The 22,103-nt window shown below is 42.5% G+C and overlaps 1 long non-coding RNA gene across 1 annotated transcript in view; it reads right to left on the minus strand.

Moving 5' to 3' along the window:
- Positions 1–22,103, minus strand: part of LOC136792730 (uncharacterized) — a 49,326-nt gene that overhangs the window by 21,691 nt on the left and 5,532 nt on the right. Inside the window, exon 2 of the long non-coding RNA XR_010836998.1 lies at positions 2,779–2,949. This is a non-coding gene — a long non-coding RNA (uncharacterized lncRNA). The remainder of the gene's footprint in view (positions 1–2,778; positions 2,950–22,103) is intronic.

The following is a 22,103-nucleotide window of genomic DNA, read 5'->3' on the forward strand; positions in this document are numbered from 1 at the left end:
GGAATTTAAACTGCAGGCAATAAATCAGGGACACCTTTGATTCATTATAGATAATCAAGAGGAAGCTCTCCTGATACTCAGTGTCAACAGAGTCATAGCTCCAAATTTCCTGCAAACTCTACCATCAGTCAAAAGAAGGGACTGGCCCCTGGTGGGGTGGGGACAGCACTGGGCAGTGGGTCACTGCCACCCTCTGTCCAGTGCCTCCTGGGAGCCAGGCACTTACGGATCCATTTTACTGCAGCCCCTGTGGTAGATGGCGTAACCCTCCGGGGTGCAGGCAGTGTGACCAGGGCAGTTATTTACCTTCCGGGGGCCTCGTACGCCTGTACCGGTAGCACCCACTTTCAGCTCACCCTGAAGACTGCTTCCCCCTCTTCCCACTCCCACCCCACGGGTCCCCAAAGCCCCTGCCGCCATCTCACTGCAGGCCGTTCCACCAGCCCGGACGTGTGGTCCAGTGCCCACCCTTCACCCCCGCCACGCAGGCCTGTCTTCCTCATCACAGAGGGAGACCGATGTCACTCAGGTCGTGTCTGCAGCCCTCCCGGTCACACAGGACCATCCTCCTCATGCTCACAGGGGCTCTCGTGGCCCTGGGCCCTTGCACTGACCCTCGGTCTCTTGGTCTCTTCGCCAGCCTCCCTCACGCCACCCCATAGGTTCTTTCTTGGGGATCCTATGGCTTTTCCTGCCATTTTAATTTTTGTCTTTGAAAGCCCAGGCTGTGCTAAGGTTCCTGCCCATTTTCTTCCAGGCAGTTCCACAGACTAGCTTAAGTTCCATTTTCCTCTAAGATGCTTCTCTGCTTCTTCCCATTTCCACACTTTCATATCCCTGACAGCACATGTGTCTTAGCCTTGATAGTGTTTTGCAGTTAGGACTGGCAGCAACTTTTTAAATTAATGCTGCGCTAAATAATGGCGCATTCTACAACTGATGGCATCTTAGATTTAATAAAATACAGCAAAGGGAGGCAAAGAAGATGCAAAGCAGTGCCCGGGGCGAAGGGGCTGCCCCTGTATCACTGGTACAGAGCATCCAGACCTCAACACAGCTGTCGGGTCAGGGAGACGAGCTGCCACCCATCCCCAACCAGGGCACAAGAACCTCTGCTTGGCAACCAATATCTCCCCTTATTTCCTTAGGAATTGTGAGCCTGTGAGTCAAAGGCTTTCATAGCTATCATCACACAAAGGGGGAAAGTTGCTGTCTAGACATAGACTATAATTACTAGTATTATTTAAAGTCACTGAAATGCCCAAATGGCAGAAAGGAGCAAAGGGTCTCATATAAGCCAAAAGCCCTACAATGGGCCCCAGCGAACACCTCCCTGGAGGATACGCACCTACTCCAGGCTTTGTTGGGGGTAGGGTGTGCCTGGTAAAAGAAGCTGCAGTGGATATAAACTGTAGGCAGTATTTCTTTAGTAAGCTTTTTCTTTTTCTAAGTTCTCTTAATTTGGTTTCCTCTAAGGTCAATTAAAATCTTGAAAAGCCTCTGCAAGGCAGCACGGGTGCCAACAGAAGCCAAGAACTTGTCAGTAAGTCATTACATTTGTGCAATTGTTAACAGGTCCTACCTACCGTCCCTCCTTTTATACTTTAAGAAGTACAACTTATGGTTCATTCTTAGATCTGCATTGGTCAAAGCACAGTATTTGGAAAACAACCATAAGACTGTGGCAGTGTATATAAACATTGCAAGCTTTTAACAAAATAATTCGGCTTCCGACATTTTCTATTTAACCACCTTTAATCACACTTACCAACATGTTTGCTCTTCTTACTCACATCCGTATCCTTTTCCTGTTTCTCACAACTGCAAAAATACCCTCCCTCCTGGGCAGGATGGAGGATTTGGATGTGGGTTGGGGAGACGCCCAGACCGCCAGAGTGGTCCTCCATGGAACCCTAGACTCGCCTCAGCCGTGGCTTCCCTTCCAGGCCTTGGCTGTCACCTGCTCCCATGGCGGGCAAGGCCATCTTCCCTGGACAAGTCCAAATCTAAAACGACATAGGTTGATCTCTGGGTGCTACACACTAGCCATACTCCTGCCAGGGTGCTCTGGCTCCAATACCCAAGGGTGTCCCTGTGCTTTCACTCTTATACTTGGATATTGGACCTGGACAGGCTGCCTCAGCCCATCTGACTCCTGGACCTCAGCCCATTTGACTTTCCCACCTCCGTTTTCAGGGCCTGGGTCTCTCTTTCCTGAGCCCCAGCTGGTGGCTTGAGTTCTTCATCCATATCCGTCATCTTGACATCTTGGCTTGGATGTCTACTACGCATCTCCAACAGTATATTCTGACTCTAACTGCACAATCTCCTCCCACGCCCAGACACATCCATATCCTGATCTTCTTCATCTCATTAGTGGTCCTATATTCATTCCATTCTTCAAGTCAATATACTAGGACTCATAGTTGATTTGACAGTATTAGATCCTTGGGTCTCCCTCTCCCTTCTCTGCTCCCTCCTCTCTCCTCCCCTCCCTCCACCCTCCTCCCCTCCCCCTCCCCTCCTTCCCTCCCCTTGCCTTCTATGCAGCCACACCACATGGGCATTCTTGCTGCTTCCCCTGAGTTCTCCGGCTCCCTGTGCCAGGCCTCTCATCCTCCAGGACAACCACATGCCTCTCACCTTCACCTCCTTCAAATGTCACCTCCCACTCAGGCCCTCTGAACCAACCTATTTAACATTGGGACCCAGCTCCATCCGATAGGGCCTTCCCCCTCTCTGAGCAATGGTCAACTTTCAAAACACCGTGTAACTTACTCTTTATATTCTGGGAACTGATCATCTCTCTCCTTGAGAATATCATTCCCCCTAGAGGCGAGGCTTCTGTCCGTCTTGTTCACGACACATCCACACACCCAGAATAGTGCCAGCATGTGGTAGGAGCTCCATATATAATTGTTGAGTGAATGAATTCGACAAATCCATGTCCTGAGGAAAAGGGATGTGAATGATCAACACCAGCAAACATCTTGATAAATTTTCAGGACACATTTTGAAATTTCCAATTTCTAAAAAGGAATCTAATGGGGATCCAGGCAGAAGAAGAAAATATATAAATGGGTGGGGAGCATGCTCCCTGGGTCTTCAGTGCCAGACCATAGCGGGCCATGCAACATTCAGCAGAACAGAGCAGGACACCAATCTTGTGTAAGAAGCCAAGTTTTCCTTTGGATATAGATGCAGCAGACTGTCTGGACCAGGCAAGAACCCAGAGGAGCTAGCACCGTCCAGACATCTCTTCTTTTTTTTTTTTTTTTTTTAACATCTTTATTGGAGTATAATTGCTTTACAATGGTGTGTTAGTTTCTGCTTTACAACAAAGTGAATCAGTTATACATATACATATGTTCCCATATCTCCTCCCTCTTGCGTCTCCCTCTCTCCCACCCTCCCTATCCCACCCCTCTAGGTGGTCACAAAGCACCAAGCTGATCTCCCTGTGCTATGCGCTAACCATCTCTTCTTGCGCAAGTCCGCTGAGAACTGCTCATAGGAAGGACAGGCCACACTTGGCTGTGTGCTGTCTCTGTTCCCCGAGACCTGTCACAATGCCACTTCAGCCCCAGACCACAAGGCTGTCATTTATTGAGTGATGGATACCCTGGGCCAGGGCTTTTCACCTCCTGCCCAGTGAAAACCTCACACCCCCATTTAGGAGATAGATGGCCCCATTTTATACATGAGAAATCCAACGTGGACCAAGTTAAGCTACTCCCCACAGTACACAGGGGTAGAACCAGGATTTCAACTCAGGCACAGTAGCAACCCAGGCCTTACACTACATGGCATTATAAACATTAACCTGGCATCTATCAAACTGCTGGGTCAACAGTACCCACTGGCCTCCTCATAAAGCTGAGAACTCCGTCCTGCAAAAATAGTTTCCAAACCTCTATTTTTCTGCTTTTCCAACAGTTCAAGAAAATGTCAGAAAGCAGAGTCCCCTCCCACAATCAATACAAAAAGTATTGGGACCTTCCATCTGGAAAAGATAATACGAATAAAGGACCTCATGAATATAATCTTTAATATTCTGAGTGTCATGGATAAAGTTGATGTACTTTGAAACTTGAGACCAACTAAGAAATAAGTAGAATGGTGGTTACCAGAGGCCAGTGGGGGATGTGGGGTGTTGGGGAGGTGTTTTGGGGTGCTCACTTGGAACTAGTAGATAAATAAGCCCTGGAGAGCTAATGCACAACATCATGATTGTAGTCAACAACACTATAGTCTAAACTTCAAAGCGGCTAAGAGACTAGCTCTTAATTGTCCCCACCACAAAAAATAAATGATAATTATGCAATATGACAGAGGTGTTAGCTGTGGTGTTAATTGTATTGCAACACACAAATGTATCAGATCAACACGGTTTATACCTTGAACTGGCACAATGTTATATGTCAATTATATTTCAGTTAAAAAAAATGAAAGAAGAGGAAAGGGTCTTAACAGTCTATGATAAACCTTTAACGTTCTTACTCAGAAAGGTGAAGAGTGGGACGGAATGAAAATAGATTCAACCTGTTTGGACTCTGTGAGGAATCTCATGCCCTAAAAAATCTATTTCCCACGTGAGAATGAAATCATGCGCAGGAGGACTTGGAATCGGAAAGACCTGCATTTGAGACTTATCCCTTATTTAAACATCTATTCACTTACCCCACACTCTCACTGTCAGAACAGATGATTTGTTTCCCTCTGCTCTAAGGACTGGCTTCATTTAATTTGTAAGGAGTTATTTGCATCGTTTCTTTTGCTACTTGATAAAGAAATATTGCATCTTTTAAGAAATGGTTGGAAGCTCAGACAACAAAACAAAGAGAATAGAAAAATAGCAAGAATGAAATAGAAGTAACTAGACTTGAACCTGACATCACTTTCCATAGCTAACACCATATATTAGTGCAAAAGGGAGAATAATGGTTTTTCATTTACCTTCATATTTATGTCCATTATGAAAAATCACATAACATATTTAGGGAAATCCTTGGTTTAAGCCAGTGTATAAAAAGCTTTTTATTTGAAGTATATTACACTGGTCTGCTTCTGAGCAAGTAATTTTTTTCTGCATAAGGAAAATATTTTTGAAAAAAAATATTACAAGCACTGTTTTTTTTTTTAATTTTAGAATTATATATTTTCAAATAATGAATACAATATCTACTACTGTTCCACAATATTCTCATTATTTCTATATTATCAGAGAGTATCCTTTTGGGGGTAAAATTTCAGAAATTACCAGAACATGCAGGAACACTTTGTTGTATTGTCATCCTTTAAACACATTTTGTTGAGTAAGACACGATGGAATTGGGCTTATTTTTGCTTTCCTTAACTGGATCTGTATTGTGAAATGAGGTTTGCATCTTATTACTTCTTACTGTTGCATTCTTTAAAAAATTTTTTTTTAAATTTAAGCTTATGAATTCTATTATAAGCAGCATAACTAAAATGAGGTAAGACATCATTACCCACAGTACTCTGGCTCCTCAGTTGGGGAACTCCACACCTCCTGCCTGAGAAGGGAGAAGGGATAGATACACAGCCGACCCTGAACTTGTCCCCAGAGCCACCATTCTGGATGCAGCCTGGCTCCTGTCAGGCCTCCGATCCCAGACTCATCTCCACATCACCTCTCCGCAGCCAGGGCCATCAGGTGGGTACCTCAGGCAGCAGCCATTCTTAAAGGCTTTGAGGGCCATAAGGGCCTGAGGACCTATGACCGTCGTAGGCTTGTGGGGCAGTTGGGGAACCCTACCCACGTGCCCCAGCCTTTCTTGTCCCCATCATCCCTGAGGGAGCCCCTGACCATGTCATACTCAGAGCCACCCTCCAGACAAACACAAGTTTTGCAACTTCCTCTCTTGGTCAGACCTGGCTGATGGAAGCATGCCAGCAACACGGGGTGGGGGAGGTCCAGAGTCAGCAGGGTGCCCCCCTCAGGGTACTGTAGACATAAAGTAGCCACTAGCCACTGTGGTTTTTCAAATGTAAAGTTATTAAATGTAAAAATAGTTTAAAACTCAGTTCTTCAGTTTCACTATCTCACATACACAACAGTCACACATGGCCAGCGGCTACCATATTGGACAGCAGAGAGTGTGGAAGATCTCGGCCATTGCAGAAAGTTCTCTTGGGCAGCTCTGCGCTAGAAAGCATCATATTTCTCCCAGCTGGTGATTCTGGGTGAGGAGTCCCGCTGGGTCAGCCTGAGTGGAAGAAATCCCAATCTTGTTCTGGCTCTGTCACCAACCTGCTATGGATCAGGGCAGGTCGCCTCCTTACCTGTGAGGGCTTCCTGGAACTAGATTTTGGTTCTTAATGGAAGAAGGGCAGGCCTCACATGACCCAAGAGTCCCAGATTACTCGTCTCTGCTGTGGCATTTCATAGAATCGCTTTTATTGAATGTTAGTTTTGCATCATGCTTTCTACTTACGTAAGGACAATCACATACAATTCAGTACTGTATTCATTTTGCAGAACATTTGAAAAATTATATTACATAGTATTCTCTTTATGAGACCCAACTGGGAAATTTCTCTCAAGTCTCAGGACCAGGACAAAATGTGTTCCTCATAAGCAAATAGTGGGCATTTAGGTTTCAAAACAACGTGAATATTCTAACTAATCTAATTTTCCTCTTTGTTTTCACAGCGAGGAGGCTCAGAGAAATACCATTAGAAGCAGTTAGACTGAATCTTATGGTCTACATTTTTCTTCCTAATTGTATCTCTAATAAAAGCTATTGGGAAGCCATCAGAATATTTTGGGGAATGAATTGGAATAAATCATTTTATGAATTGAGGGAAACATATGTTCAGAACTCCTGAATCTTTAAACACATCATGAAAATGCATAACCTAAATCCGTGCTAAGAGAATCCATCTACTGGGAAGATATCCTTAGAAAGACATCTTCTAACCAGACTTGACCTTGGATTTGGAAATTTGGTAGACATGTATTTCTGGAGTATAATAAAAGACTAAAAGACATTAGGGGGCCTGAAGTAAGAAACTCAGATGTTCTAAAGACTGAAAAATGAAAATACATCACTGTTTTTAAGCAGAAGGCTTCATTGTTGTTGTTTAAAAAAAATTTGGAAGTTCCCAAAACTGTCATATTAACAGAGTTCTCACTCCTCCCACGTTAAGCATGACTCTCTAATCGAAAAACACCTCTTGATGGAAGAATAAATTAGTAAAAGTAAAAGCATCTCACCTCTCAAAACACTTCCATCCTTTTTTGTTTGTTTGTTTTGATCATTGTCAAAAGTATACTTTTTATGTAAAAGCATATTTTTCAAATAAAAAAGTGTCATAGAAAACTAAATAACTTTCCACTTGGAGTTGTATTGTCATGGTATGAGACTTCATGAAAAAGTAAAAATAAATGTTTTGGAATCAAATTTGAAAATCCAGACTAGAGTGTACCCAGATATAGTATATAAGGATTATCTGGACATCACTGGACTTGTGTGTCCTTGCAGTACAGACCCCCAAAAGAATCTCCTAAACAAGCACAACTGTAGGGTTCCAACATGAACATGTGCTCTGTAGTAATCATGTAACAGGGATTGTTTTCAAGAAGAAATGGTATTCAGCCTTATACTGAAGCATAAAAAACAACACTGAGTGTTCTTTTCACTAAACATCTGAGAATCTCTTCCTTCCATACGTGTCACACAAATATATGATCATTAGTATATCTATGTCTTCTCAATCATTTTGTCAAGTAAAAGGCACAATAAAGGAGGATTATTTAAGTAATAATAAATGCTGTTTATTGGGAATTTACTATATGCCAGGTGCTCTGACCCGCATTCCTGATGGATTCTCTTATTAACAAACTGTGGGGTAGATACTGTTTCTGTCCTCATTACACAGTGGAAGAAACTTGGAAGTAACTTTTCCAGAGTCCACAGCCATGCAGCAATGGATGGGACCCCAAACTGAGACAGCTTGGCCAGGACCCTGAAAGTCCTCTGCAGAGGGGAGGGGACCTGGCTGCAAGTTAATGATGGGGCTGAGAGAAAACCCAGGGAGAGGGACCCAGATCTCAGCAACCCTCGCTTCGAGAGCCCTCCCAAGGTCCTTCTCCACTGCCCAGAGAGGATGAGAGGGACCATGTCCTTGGAACAACAGGCATGGACAGGGGGGCCCAGGACAGATGGCTTCCCCAATATCTGGGAGAGAGAATTCTGGCCTGGCTTCTCATCAGCTAATGGTGAAATTTTTCATTTTGCTTCTCCCTGAAGAGAGGACAAATTTGTTTTCACTTACACATGGCTAATTTGCCTGTAGTGTGTTTAATAATCATCATTCTAATTATCAGAGTATTCTGACACCAGATCATTGTGACCCCAAGAGGCTCAGGTCTCCTGTCTCTCTGCTTCCAATTCTATTAAACAAGGACGGATCAAAGGCTTTCTTATCAAAGTACCTTTGATGATGACTGCAGCAGACACCGAGCTGCCTTGATATCCAGCTTAAATGGCCAGACATTGTCCACTCACAGCTCCATCCACTGGGAAGGGCCTCATCCAGATACAGATTCTATACAGAATAAGTAAGACATCCTATTGGAGACCAACATGCTAACATTCACAAATAATTAAATACTAACAATTGGCTGGGCATCTTTGTATGGTTTGCGGTCACTTCAGCTTAGAAGTTGCCTTAGTAACATATACACACTACTATGTATAAAATAGATAACCAACAAGGACCTACTGTAGAGCACAGGGAACTCTACTCAATATATTGTAATAACCTATAAGGGAAAAGAATCTGAAAAAGAAAAAAGAAATATATGTATAAATTGCTGTGCTGCATACCTGAAACTTACACAATATTATAAAGCAACTATACTTCAATAAAAATTTTTAAATAAATAAACAAATTAAAAAATTTGTAGTACTTAAAAAAGGATATTTAACTGTGAAGTTGTAAAAAAAAAAAAAAAAAAAAAAAAAGAAAAAGAAGATGACTTAGTCGTCCGTAGTATGAATATAGGTGGACGCATCCTCCTTTCCAGGTTGAGAAGAAGTGGCTGGAGTGGAGGGAGGGTGGATCAGATGTTTCCCCTTATCCGGAACAAAAGCATCTCAGCTTGAAGACTGAGGCTCTGCAGGCTGCCAAACCGTGTACCTCTGCCCTCAGGGAATGCGGTTAACAGGATGGGCCCACCTCCTTGATGAGGGAGGATGCCCAGCTGGGCTTGCCCAAACCCTGGGTCCTGGCAGCTGCCTCCTACCCTATGAAGGCTCTGGCCAGCCTGCAGGATTACTGGGTACGCAGCCCCAGAGGAGCTATAATTCAAGCATGTTTATGATATTTTTCAGCTCTCTCTTGGGATCCTCCTCACCATATTTAGACGTTGGCTTTTATTACTCATTCCATGTGAAAGTAAGTGACTGCCTGGATTTTGGCTTAAGATTATAATTGCTGTTTATAAATCTCATTGACCTATTATTGTTTGTAAATATGTATATAGCTTGTTTAGATACATTTATCTGATTAACACACTTGGGTTCCCTTTCTATGCGTTACTTTACATTCTCTCTCGAATGTGAAGGAAAATAGCATTCCCTCGGCTCCCCCTCTAAGGCAAACAAAACTTGGCTCTCGTTGACCAGCTACTGGCCACCTGGGCTTGCTGATATGATTTCCCATCCCCTAGTCAGCCTCGCACCTCCCACCCGCACCCTACACCGGCTGTTTAAAGACAAGTGTGTTGACAAACAGGCCCTGGACTTTCCTTGCGTCCGTGCTTTGTCAAGTCTGTCAGGTTTGCCCTACAGCAAGGCGTGGGATGATAAGCCAACGTAAACAAGAACTGAGGGTCCTAAGAGGGTCTTCTCGAGGGTTTGCCATCCAAGGGCCCTCAGCAGACTGGGACGGCTCCTTCCAAGCAAACGGGCAGATCAAAAGCAAAATGATCAAACAGAGTCTTAAAAAAGACCTTGAGCCCGGAGTGGTGAAGTGTGAATTGCAGAAGCTCTGCTTGCCGATCCAACTCCCCGGGGAGTCAGGTACAAAGGCAAATTTTATTGCAGTAATGAAAAATGCCATTGATTTACAAGGTTCTGGAAATGCATCCAGCCAGATGAAAGAACACAAAGGAAACGAGAAATAACATGCTCTCCTCCCAGCTCCTCCCTCCCCCTGCCCTCATGGATGTGGATTTGGGGGAAAATACGATTTGTGGATGAGGCAGAGAGCAGGGCTGAACATCAGATGCTGCTGGTCCCACCGGTGGAATCGTCCTGCTGGTCATCAATATGACCCAGATGGCAGGGGGACACAGCCTCTTGCCAACTCTAGCCATCAGCATCCTGGCCCTAGCCTACATTTTTGACAATTACTTGGATAAAGATATAAAATGCATGGAGAGTGTATATTCGTCTTTTCTTCCCCGTGCTGGGCGCCTGAACCTCCTTCTTGTGTTTGGAGTATTGCTTAGAGAACAAGCCCTGCTGGGAGCAGGGCTCACCTTCGACACCAGATCCTGAAAGAACCAGACGCCTGTGTTCCCGGCCTTCCTTGCCGCTGGGGGGTGGCGAGGCGAGCTGGGCCCAGCCGCTCGGCCTCACACACCTCCAGCTCTGAACCAGAGGATGGGGGCTCAGAGCAGTGACTGGGGGCAACCCCTGCTGGTGGCAGGAGATGGGCTGCATTGTTAGTTCCAGGTTTCTGGGCCGCACTGGCACACCCACCGCAGGGCCATGTCCCCGGTCCAGGGCCAGAGGCTGGGGAAGCTGTGCATCCAGGCACAAGGGGCAGCAACATCCTCCCAGTGGGGTTTCGTAGACTGGTTTGTGATGGCATCTTTCCTGCAGCTCAGCTTGCCCTTTCTATGCCTTGGCCCATAGTTCTTCTGGGGCCTTCTCAGTGAAACTCTGAGCCACCCCAAATCTTTTCAATCAATTACTTCTCTGCTCGCGTCAGCCAGAGTTGATTTTCTTGCAGGCAACTAAGAACATTGACTTGTGGCATCCTTTCCAAATTTGCTGTCCATTAGATGACAGAATTGAGAAGAAAAACGTCTTCAGAAGTGCAACCTATTAAGAGGACATCAAGCCGGGATAACTGTGTGACCCTACAGTTGGGCCCAAGAGCCAACTCCGTGAGATCAGACTGCAGCTGGAGACACTTCTCCAGCCTCAGTTGGAAAACAGACACTTTGAAGAAACAGAGGGACACCCTCTGTGTCGACTAAAAAAAAAAATTGTGTTTTACCACATTGCTAGTCAAATATAAAGAAACATAAAATTAAGTATAAACGCCTTAAGATTGTGGCTCATTTATAGTTATAAAACCAAAACAAATTTACAAATTAATTACCAGCAGAACTACAAAAGCAATAATATTAAAATTAACATCATTAATTTAACGCGGGAAATGATGATGTTTTGCTGAAACTGGTTCATTGCTCACCACACGGTTCGGCACCAACCGCTGAGGCTCAGGGGGCTTCTAGGCGGGGACGGCCCGTCTGCAGCCCTGAAGCTAGCAATCCACTGAGCCCTGGGTGCCCTCACATCCATCACTCTTCAGCTTCCTCTGGATCTTCAGCAAGAGGGTTCTCTCCAGATAGCTGGGCTTCTGTCTCATTGCTCTGACTTAATGCACTGACATTCCTTCTTCCTCCAAATCAATCCATTCTTGACCGAGTCCTAACACCCTGGCGTTGAACTCACTGGCCCAGCATGAATTCAATATTGACCCTAGTAAAGCCAACTGGGGCTAGGAAGCAAGATCAAATGGTACTAAGATGATGGCTCCCTCAGCATCCATGTTCACAGTGCAGTGCCAGATACCACTTCAGAGAGTAAAAGCACATGGTGAAGCCCTACTTTTCACTCTGCTGCAAATGTCATGGAAATTAGGATGTGGACCCATCAGGGTCCATGTGTGAGGATGTTCGGCAAAGCACCGTCTATGGTGGCAGGAGGTTGGAGGTGACCTAGTTCCCTTCACTGGGAAGGTGACCCATGGCAGGTGCATACTGTGCTCTCCTGTGCAAAAATTAGACCCCGTGGAAGCTCACATATCAACCTACATGAACCTAAGAACCATGGTAGAATGAGATTTAAAATACTATTTACATTAGCTAAAGATACCTAAAAAAACCAATATGCCTTTTGCAAGAAGGCATGCAAATACAAAGGTGCATATTATGTTTAAATATTTGCCTGTAACAGTATGACAGGAAGGGTAGTGAAAGATGCTGATAAAAGAGACTAAATATAAAAACAACCAAACTTACTCACTCACTCACTAGCAAATGAGAGTACAGTCTTATATGGGCCAGTGATAATGTCCATGAACAGTAAGGCTTAATAAACGCTTAAGTCAACACTCTGTACCCAAGGCAAAAAAGAAGAAAGAGAGAGGGGAGGAAAAGAGAAGGGAGGGAGGAAGAAAAGGAGTGCTGATACTACCAGGATCTGCCACACACGCAGATTACAAAGATTCTGGTAAAAATCTTATTTCACGTGATGACAAAAAAGTCTTTTGAAAGTTGCAATTAGAAAATCTGGCTTTAAAAGACAATAAGAATATTGTTTGATACAGAGTAATGAACAGCTATTAGGATTTGGGCAGTTCCTCCCAGAAGCCTCCCTCTGTCCCACAGAGATCCACATCTTTATAAGCAACCCAGGGGCTTCCCTGGTGGTGCAATGGTTAAGAATCTGCCTGCCAATGCAGGGGACATGGGTTTGAGCCCTGGTTTAGGAAGATTTCACATGCCGCGGAGCAACTAAGCCCGCAAGCCACTGCACGGAGCCCACTCGCCACAACTAGTGAAGCCCACACCTAGAGCCTGTGCTTCGCAACAGGAGAAGCCACCGCAATGAGAAGCCCGTGCACCGCACTGAAGAGTGGCCCCTACTCACCACAACTAGAGAAAGCCCATGCGCAGCAATGAAGACCCAGCACAGCCAAAAATAAATAAATAAATTTATATTTAAAAACCCAGCCATTACCCTGACTCCAACTTATCCAATGCAAGTCTCCCAAGCATGATTTGAACGTAATGAACATGGAGCTATTCTTTACTGCATAATAAGTTTGCACACAGCTTTATCTTTTCAAGCCAGAATAGGCTGTGCTATTTCAGTTACATTTGAGTGAAATACCCAAGTCATGATTCATGAAAACATTTCATTAACTGATTATAGATCTTGTCGCTTCAGCGGGGGAGCCAAGAAGAGTACTCTGACCTGAAAATCCTTCGGTGGAGGTTGAGTGACACACCAAGTGTTAGAATTCCTTGTCCAATTTCTAGTAAGAGAGGCTAAGAAAGTGACATTTCTGTCTAACCAGGCATCGACCACATATTAAAAAGGAGGTCAGTTCCATAGCCATCTTGGGACACACGAAAATCCTTTAAGACTTATCAAATAAGTTTTAAAAATAGTGGCTCTGGGCTTCCCTGGTGGCACAGTGGTTGAGAGTCTGCCTGCTGATGCAGGGGACACGGGTTCGTGCCCCGGTCCGGGAAGATCCCACATGCCACAGAGCGGCTGGGCCCATGAGCCATGGCCGCTGAGCCTGTGCGTCCAGAGCCTGTGCTCTGCAATGGGACAGGCCACAACAGTGAGAGGCCCGCGTACAGTCAAAAAAAAAAAAAAAATCCAAAAATAAAAATAGTGGCTTTGTGTCCACAAGAATCAACACCTATTGATTCTTAACTCCAAGGCATAAAATAAGCTTGTTATGGTTTGGCATTGAATTGAGCTGTCACCTTAAATGAAATCACAGTAAGAAGATAATTATTCTCAATTCTGCAAATAGATGATGTGACATCTCTCGGTGGTATGAAACAGCTACTATCTTCAAACTACTGTCTGACCATCCTAGGTGAGGTCAACCAATCTACAAGACTGAGTTATTCATGAGACAAGTTTTTGCTTCAAAACGTATGTGCTCTCCCAAATTCTGCAGTTAGCAGGGGACTTGGGAGTTTCTCTGGTCAAAGGGCTGTGAGTGGGAGTGATGGGTGTCACGTCTGATCTGAGGAACTGAAGACCTGGAGTGAGTTCCCCACTCTCTCAGCTCCCCACTACGATGACCACAGAGCTCACCTGCGAGGTGTACAGTGTCCATCAGCCGGGCCCTCCCCAGACACCTGTACTGGGTGAGTAGCACGGACAAGAAAGAAGCTTCTGCTCCATTAAGCCACTGAGATCTGAGGGTCACTTGGTCACTGCAGCGACCTAGTCTATACAGACTAATATTCATACTGAATGACTTAATTAACAATAACCTAATTTATCACATCTTGGTAGGAACAAAAACAAATTTAAAAGATAACTATCATTGGAGTGTTAAGCAAAAAATTTTTTTTCTTAAATTTTTAAATTCAGAGGAAGAATATCTGGAGGCTGTATCATAGGATGAGGGGAAAAGTAAGTGATCCCAAGAGCAAGTGCTCCTAATTCAAAGGGGGTGTCAGTGGGCTATAGTGTTAACAGAAGAGGTGGATAAATTGGGAGATTGGGAATTACATATATACACTACTATATATAAAATAGATAACTAATAAAAACCTACTGTATAGCACAGGGGACTCTACTCAGTACTCTGCAATGATCTATATGGGAAAAGAATCTAATATATATATATATATATATATATATATATATATATATAAAACTGATTCACTTTGCTGTACCGCAGAAAGTAACACAGCATTGTAAACCAACTATATTCCAATAAAAATTAATTTTAAAAAAATTAAATTTAATTTAAAAAGAAAACCAAACAGAAGAAGGTGGGTTGTGAGCCAAGCCTTGTAATTCAGGCCCAATTTGAGAAGCTAGAGCAAGGAACTGAGGGAAGATTTGGAATTAAGATTGGGCCTTGGGCTTCCCTGGTGGCGCAGTGGTTGAGAATCCGCCTGCCAATGCAGGGGACACGGGTTTGTGCCCCGGTACGGGAGGATCCCACATGCCGCGGAGCAGCTAGGCCAGTGAACCATGGCCACTGAGCCTGCGCGTCCGGAGCCTGTGCTCCGCAACGGGAGAGGCCACAACAGTGAGACGCCCGCGTATCGGGGAAAAAAAAAAAAAAAAGATTGGGCCTGGACTGGTTCAAGACAGTGAAAAGAGAGGTGTATTTAGGAGACTAATTGGAAGTACAATTTGAAAGTATTTTAATACCATGATGTGAAGTCCACTGAAAGTCAAGCTAAGGATTTTGTACTTATCTTAAAGGCAATAGAGAGTAACTTGGCTTTTCAGATATTCGACTGGAGAGAGAGACAGAAGCAGGGAGAGGAGATGTGACATCAACTCACATCAGTGTTCAGGGTGGATTTGAGAGTAGACTAAGGGGAAGTAGGGAGACCTGTTTCCAGGCAGAAGGTGCACTGGGTTGTGAGGATGACCAGGAAAAGGAACGGAAAAGTCTCGTGAAGAATCTACAGATATTGGTGAGCGAGTAGATGCAGAAAGCAAACGAGAAGGATGGCTAGGAAGTCATTCATTCATTCAGCAAATACATACTAAGTACCCACCATGTGCCAGGCTCTATTCCAGGCACCTGGCACACAGCAGCAAGCAAAACCAAGTCCCTGCTGTTATGGGATTTAAATACTAGCCGAGAGATGCAGACGATAAGCAAATAATAAGGCACCAGAGGTTATGTCGGGGGTCGGGTGGGGTGGGTGAGGGATAAAGAAGGACAGAGGCAGATCTCCCTGGAAACCTGAGGAGAATCTGAAAAAAGTAAGGAAGCAAACGTATTTAGGAAAGAGAATATATAGACCACCTAGTCCTCTTTAGGTAATTACTTCTTGGAATAGGTATTCCATGCACATGGAAGAAAAATCAAAAAGTGCAGAGGGTGCACTCTGGAAATTCGGTCTCCTTCCCTCCCAGCACCACCCAGTATTCCCAATGGAGTCAACCAATACGGAGGAATGAATGAATGGGTGAATGAATGAATGGATGCCCACATACATTTTTTTTTTGCCGACGATACTTTTCTAATGGAATTTTTAAAAATTGTATTTATTTCTGCATTAAGGAGGAGGAGGAGGGAGAAGAGAAGGAGGGGAGGGGAGGGGAGGGGAGGGGAGGGGAGGGGAGGGGAGGGGAGGGCAGGGAAGCAGTATCCGACCAGCTCTTTCCTCTTCCTGGTTCCTGGAGGCTTTGAGAAAGCAGGAGGGATCCCTGGCTTTCCCAGGCACGCCCGAAAAGGGGTGGAGGCTCACTGTAGCCTAGAGCCTTCCCAGACCTTCTGATCTGGGGGAGAGGGCTGGACAGAGCCCTCCAAATCTCCCTGCAGACAGGATTTCAGGGTGAACCTCTCCCCTGAAAGACACAAGCTTCTGAATCAATTGTTCTTTTATTAACCCATAACATGGAGTACCTTTCTTATTGTAAAAGTAATAGATGCTCATTTGTCATTTTGAAAAGGGAGAAATCATCAAAGTATGAAAGATAGAAATAAAGTGTTAACTAGTCATACGTCTACCATTGACATAATTGTTTAATCCTTAAATATTACTATGGCTACTGAGCTAATAATTGAAAATAAACGAAAGCAAATTAAACAGGAAAGTTCATATCACATCTAAACATCACAGTACAAAGAGGGAGCGCTGAAACGTCTCCATTGAAAACAGACACTATTTTCAGTAATTTCTAACATTACTTAATAAGCAGAATTTCAATATGATATTCAGATTAACTTAAATTTCCTTTACTGTGTCTTTTTTTGACTAAGATGTAAGCATTTGAGAGTGCTAAATATACTCCTTGAGGGATGAATTTTAAAGCAAATCAGCTCTGGCGAATAATTCATTGTGTGTGACGACATGTCTGGATGTTTAATTGCTAGCATTTTGTTTGCTGTTCTCCTTTGTGGAAGTTGTGCTTGGTGTTTGTTCCTCATTCCTTTCTTTGTCTGGTCCCTTTTCACTCAGAATCAGAAACAAAGATTGTCACTTCACAGGGAGGAAGGAAGCAGGGAAGTCAAACCACAGTAATGCAGAGTCTATTTCAAAATTGGAATTAAGTGTAGATAGGGGCTGATTTTCCAAATGAGTCTGTCTCCTTTTACTGCTAGTATAAACTAATAGCTTAACCAAGATAAATGTTTAAAATATTTATAACCAGCAAGACTTACATATTTTTTGCAGTCAGGTAATAACTCTTATTTGTTCGTTAAAAACAACTATTTTTTATCCTAGTTTATGTTATGCATCATATTTATCTTAAAGTTTTAAATTCATTTAAAATGAAATGTTTTGTTTTTTCTCCCAGCAAGTCCAAAATAGTGGGATTTTAGTGTATTAACTTTTCCAGGAATTTGCCTTTTTGTCTCTTTGTAGTACATATATGTGTGTGTGTGTGTATATATATATATATATATATATATATATATATATATATATACACACACACACACATACATATATATATACACATATACATATATATTTAATTACACAAAGATATGTGTTCATTATAGAAATAATAGGAAATATAGCTAAGTTTTAAAACATTTAAAAGATCTGAAGGTCTGAACTTGAACCATCAGGTGAATAATCAAGATTATTTATAATGAAGATATTCATAAGACATATTAAAATTAGACTTCAGTTCATCCCCCAGGATTTAGTTAGGTAATTAGAACATACAAATTTATCACCCACCTTTATTTCATTTAAAAATGAATGCATGGTGACTGTGACACTCAAAATTGCTATTAGTTTTTTCTCTACTAACCAAATAGAGAAGATATTGACTAATTCAACCCACAGCTGAACCATACCTAACTAGTCAGAAATAAGAGCTTTAAATTCCATTTGTAAAATATCCAAAGGAAAAGACTCCCAGTTTTCCCAAATCACCTGTTACTAAATTTCCTTCCTGCTCTGAATAGCTTTACTGTAAAGAAGCCCTTCACTGCAGTTAATTCAAATCTCTTAAGCCATAACTTTAACTCTACTTCTTCTCCTGGGACCAGTTGTGTTTGACTCTATCACCTGTGATGTTCACTTCTCTCCAGGCATCTGTCTTGATTTCTAGGCTGTTTTGGTTTTTCCTTGCCTGTAATTCACTTGCGCTCATTTGTTTGACAGGGACAACTGTTTGAGTTGTGTACTTGTAACACACAAGGACAAGTACGCACACCTTCAAACTCAATTTCTAAAATCGTTATGACCAGTGGGGGCATTTTTTTGGTAAAAATTTGTAAAACCTTGTGAAAATTACCTAAGAAATGCCAAATTCATTCGTACTGTAAAAGATTTAAAAATATAGAGTCAAACACCAATACTTGCTCTCACCTAGCTTCACTTACTTCATATCTAACCCTTTCACTGTCTATACTTTGAGTCAATTCTTTGGCATTCTGTCAGCCTGTGTTGACTGACTTTTTCCCCCCAAGATTCAATTTGGCCTTATTTTCTCTGTCTGTGTAGCAATAGAAGAAATACAGATCCATAGAATTAAAATACAGTTAATCATCAATAGGAAAAAAGTCTTACATCTTCTTATAGAGGCTGGATACTCAGATCTGGTAGCTGCTACTTGACCAGCCAACTGAGTCATACCAGTGACTGGTGTCCAGTCGCTGGTAATCCACCAGGATACACTCAGACAGAAGAGTTTGATGGACATCCTCAGCAAAGCCCCACTCAATCCCCCCACAGAAAGCCCGACTTAACCTCAACAACCTTTCACAGACCTATTACCTTTAAATGGTCTTTCAGGGCATTAAAGGGCCCACTCACTAGCTGAGTGACTTAGGGAACCTCGTTTATCATGGTTAAATCAGGTAGTCGTATTAAAACACTTCTGAATTTCTTCCCTGCTTCTAAATTCTTTTATATCCTTTATTTTCTAAATTCTTTTATATACTTTATTTTCTTCAAATAAAAGCCTTTATTTGTGGATGCTGACATTTGAATTTTATGTAATTTTCTTGCAACACAAAATATTATGTTTTTATTTTTTTAAACCATTTACAAATGTAAAAATTGTTCTTAGCTCATGTGCTATACAACTGTGGGCCGACTTGGTCCATGGCCTGTGGCTAGCAGATCCCTGAGGCAGAATGAATATGATGGTGATGCTGAGTGAGACCTGATTGAAACAGGAGTAATATAGCAAAGTGCTGTTTTCCAAGGTAAGTTTTCATCTTAATAATATGGTGAATACTTAATGCTCCTCATCAAGCAATCAAACCTCAAAATAGATACGATCCCCTAAAAATGCTTATAAGCAACTTTAAACTCCTGATGTTTTAGTTAATTGGATGAAATGGAATCAGACCAGATATATAGGAGACCAAGATTTAATTCAACATTTCTATCATCTTTTAAAAACAAAAATCTGAAAGTTCTTTTTTCTTAGCACTTGCTATGTAAATATTTCATTTGATCATATTTACTTGTTGAGAATCCTTTTCCCATCTTTCAATAAAATAATTAAAAAATAATTTGACACACAGTTAAGAGGATGTATACAATTTAAGCCAAAGGTATTTCGCTAGGGAAAGCAAAGACAGCCATAGGAATTTGAGATTAGGAACTAATCTTTAAGGGACTGAAATTGTAAGACCAATGTGACTCCTAAACAATAGACACTGAATTCATGGAACGTCATTAGTAAAACTGTAAGTAACAGAAGGGCCGCACCAGGCAGTGAACATTATCAAGTCTGCTGTGATGGGTCAGGAGAAAGTTAGTGCTGAGGTCTGAACTCCTGCTCTTTTGAATTTTATTTCATCTGTTAAAAAGATGAGGAATACAATAAGGACAAATTATTTTGCATATTATTTGTGTTCTCCAAATTGGAAAAAAATTGAATCAGTCTGTTTCCTTTAATGATTATTTAGATTTCATTTCAAGAGCAGGCTGAATGCAGGTCCATTTAATACAATAATAGGACATAAGCCATCCACTGGGCAGTCTCTTCCTAACTGCCAATGGCCTCAAAGCACAGCCTTCTGAGCTGTTGCCAGGGTCACTCAACTGAGAAGACGTGTCCCTGAACTGGCCAGATCACCACATGACCATGCCATCCATTTCTCGATTTCATGCGTGCCCTGCTTCCTAGGTCGTCCAGCCATTCAAACATCTATGTTTGAGTTTCTGTAATTTTCCCGGCCCCAAGCTCCACATAAGAGAGCTTCTACCCAGTGTATATATGACTGAATTCCAGCAAGGCTACGGAGACCCTCACCTCTAAAAATTTTCCTCAGTTGTACAGTCAGAGAAACTCAATCTAACCATTTCCTCTGACATTTATAATAATAAAATACAGTGTCTTTTTTCATTGATTTTGTCTTTGCTGTTTTCAAATGTAAGTAGCAGCGAAAGCTAAAAAAAAGCCCAATAGCATATTCTTATACTGATTAAGAAATGAATCTAATATTTATTCTACATAAAGAGTTGCTAAGTAGTAACTCTGTATTATTAAATTAGAAAAACAAAAACAAAATGGTGCTTTTAATATTTGTCTTTTAATCACCTCCAAATAGGATGTTGCATATTAAGAAAAATACATTTCTGATCACTGTATAGCATCCTTAGTTCAGAGAATCCGTGCTCATACATGGACAAAAGCACTTCCTGGACATGATGCTCAGGGCTGTTCCCACTTCTCACATCTGAGAACCCAGCGTGACATCTCAAAGGCATGAGAAAAAGTGCCAGCTAGAGTAGAGGATGCTGCTCATAAACTGTACCACCGTTGTCAGTGGTCAGAAGGAGTTGTTTTCGTCGGAGAGACTATAGGAATGCCCCCGCGAGATCTGATTCTTCACTGATTTCATTTGGTCAGAAGACACACTGCCCTATGAACCACTGCTTTCATTCTTAGGAGGGAGCGCAATTAGTTAGAAAGGAAAGAAGTGTACGCCCTGAAAGACAGATCATAAGAAGGGACATTCTCTTGCTTGAACTACTAACCATCCATTAGAGATCTAACAAAAGTTGGCACTTGTTGTGATGTCTGAGTTGGGGTGAAGCATGGAAGGCGGGCCCCTGTGTCATCGCTGCGTGGGACACTCTCCATTTTCCCACTCAAGCCTGAGAGGTCATTAACCAACATTCTCTCTCTCAAACCTCTTTCTGGAAAATTAGGTCTGCTACTGCTTTAGGACATTTGTCAAAATGATAGTTTGAACTGATTTAATAAGAAAGAATGCATTTAATTTGTTGTTGTTGTTTTTGTTGGGGGTAGGAGTTTATTAATTAATTTATTATTTTTGGCTCTGTTGGGTCTTCGTTTCTGTGCGAGGGCTTTCTCTAGTTGTGGCAAGCGGGGGCCACTCTTCACTGCGCGGACCTCTCACTATAGTGGTCTCTCGTTGCGGAGCACGGGCTCCAGACGCGCAGGCTCAGTAGTTGTGGCTCACCGGCCTAGTTGCTCCACAGCATGTGGGATCCTCTCAGACCAGGGCTCGAACCCGTGTCCCCTGCATTGGCAGGCAGATTCTCAACCACTGTGCCACCAGGGAAGCCCTGCATATAATTTTAAAAGATTTCTTTTCCATGTGTGATATATTTACTCATAGTCATAACTGAATGAGCAGAGGAGTGTCATTCTCAGGCAGGGAAAGAAACGTTTTTAGGATTAGCAAAAAGAGATATAAATGGTAAGCACCTAATTGCACATCAAAGAGACTTAACACGATCTTATTTCCTGTCTTGCACATTCCGAGTGGAAATCACATAGATGAAGTCGAAACTTCATCATAAAAGCAATAAACCAATGCATGAATATGCAGTGCCTTATTTACATCCAATTCAAGTCAAAAATGATTTAACGATAGGGATTATGAAGAGTAGCTTTTCTGGGGCGGGACTAGTGAGGTTGAACATACAATTTCATTCCAGTCAGGAGGGAGAAGTTTTAAACTCTTCTTAATCAATACAGAATTTTCCCTATGTATCAATACCTAAAACAGGCTATTACGGGTGTTGGGAAAACTGGACAGCCACATGCAAAAGAATGAAACTGGACCTTTTTACACCATACACAAAAATGAACTCAAAATGGATTGAAGACTTGAACTAAGACCTGAAACCATAAAACTCCTTGCAGAAACCATAGAGT

Source organism: Kogia breviceps, chromosome 15 (genome assembly GCF_026419965.1).
Source record: "Kogia breviceps isolate mKogBre1 chromosome 15, mKogBre1 haplotype 1, whole genome shotgun sequence".
Classification (NCBI taxonomy): domain Eukaryota; kingdom Metazoa; phylum Chordata; class Mammalia; order Artiodactyla; family Physeteridae; genus Kogia; species Kogia breviceps.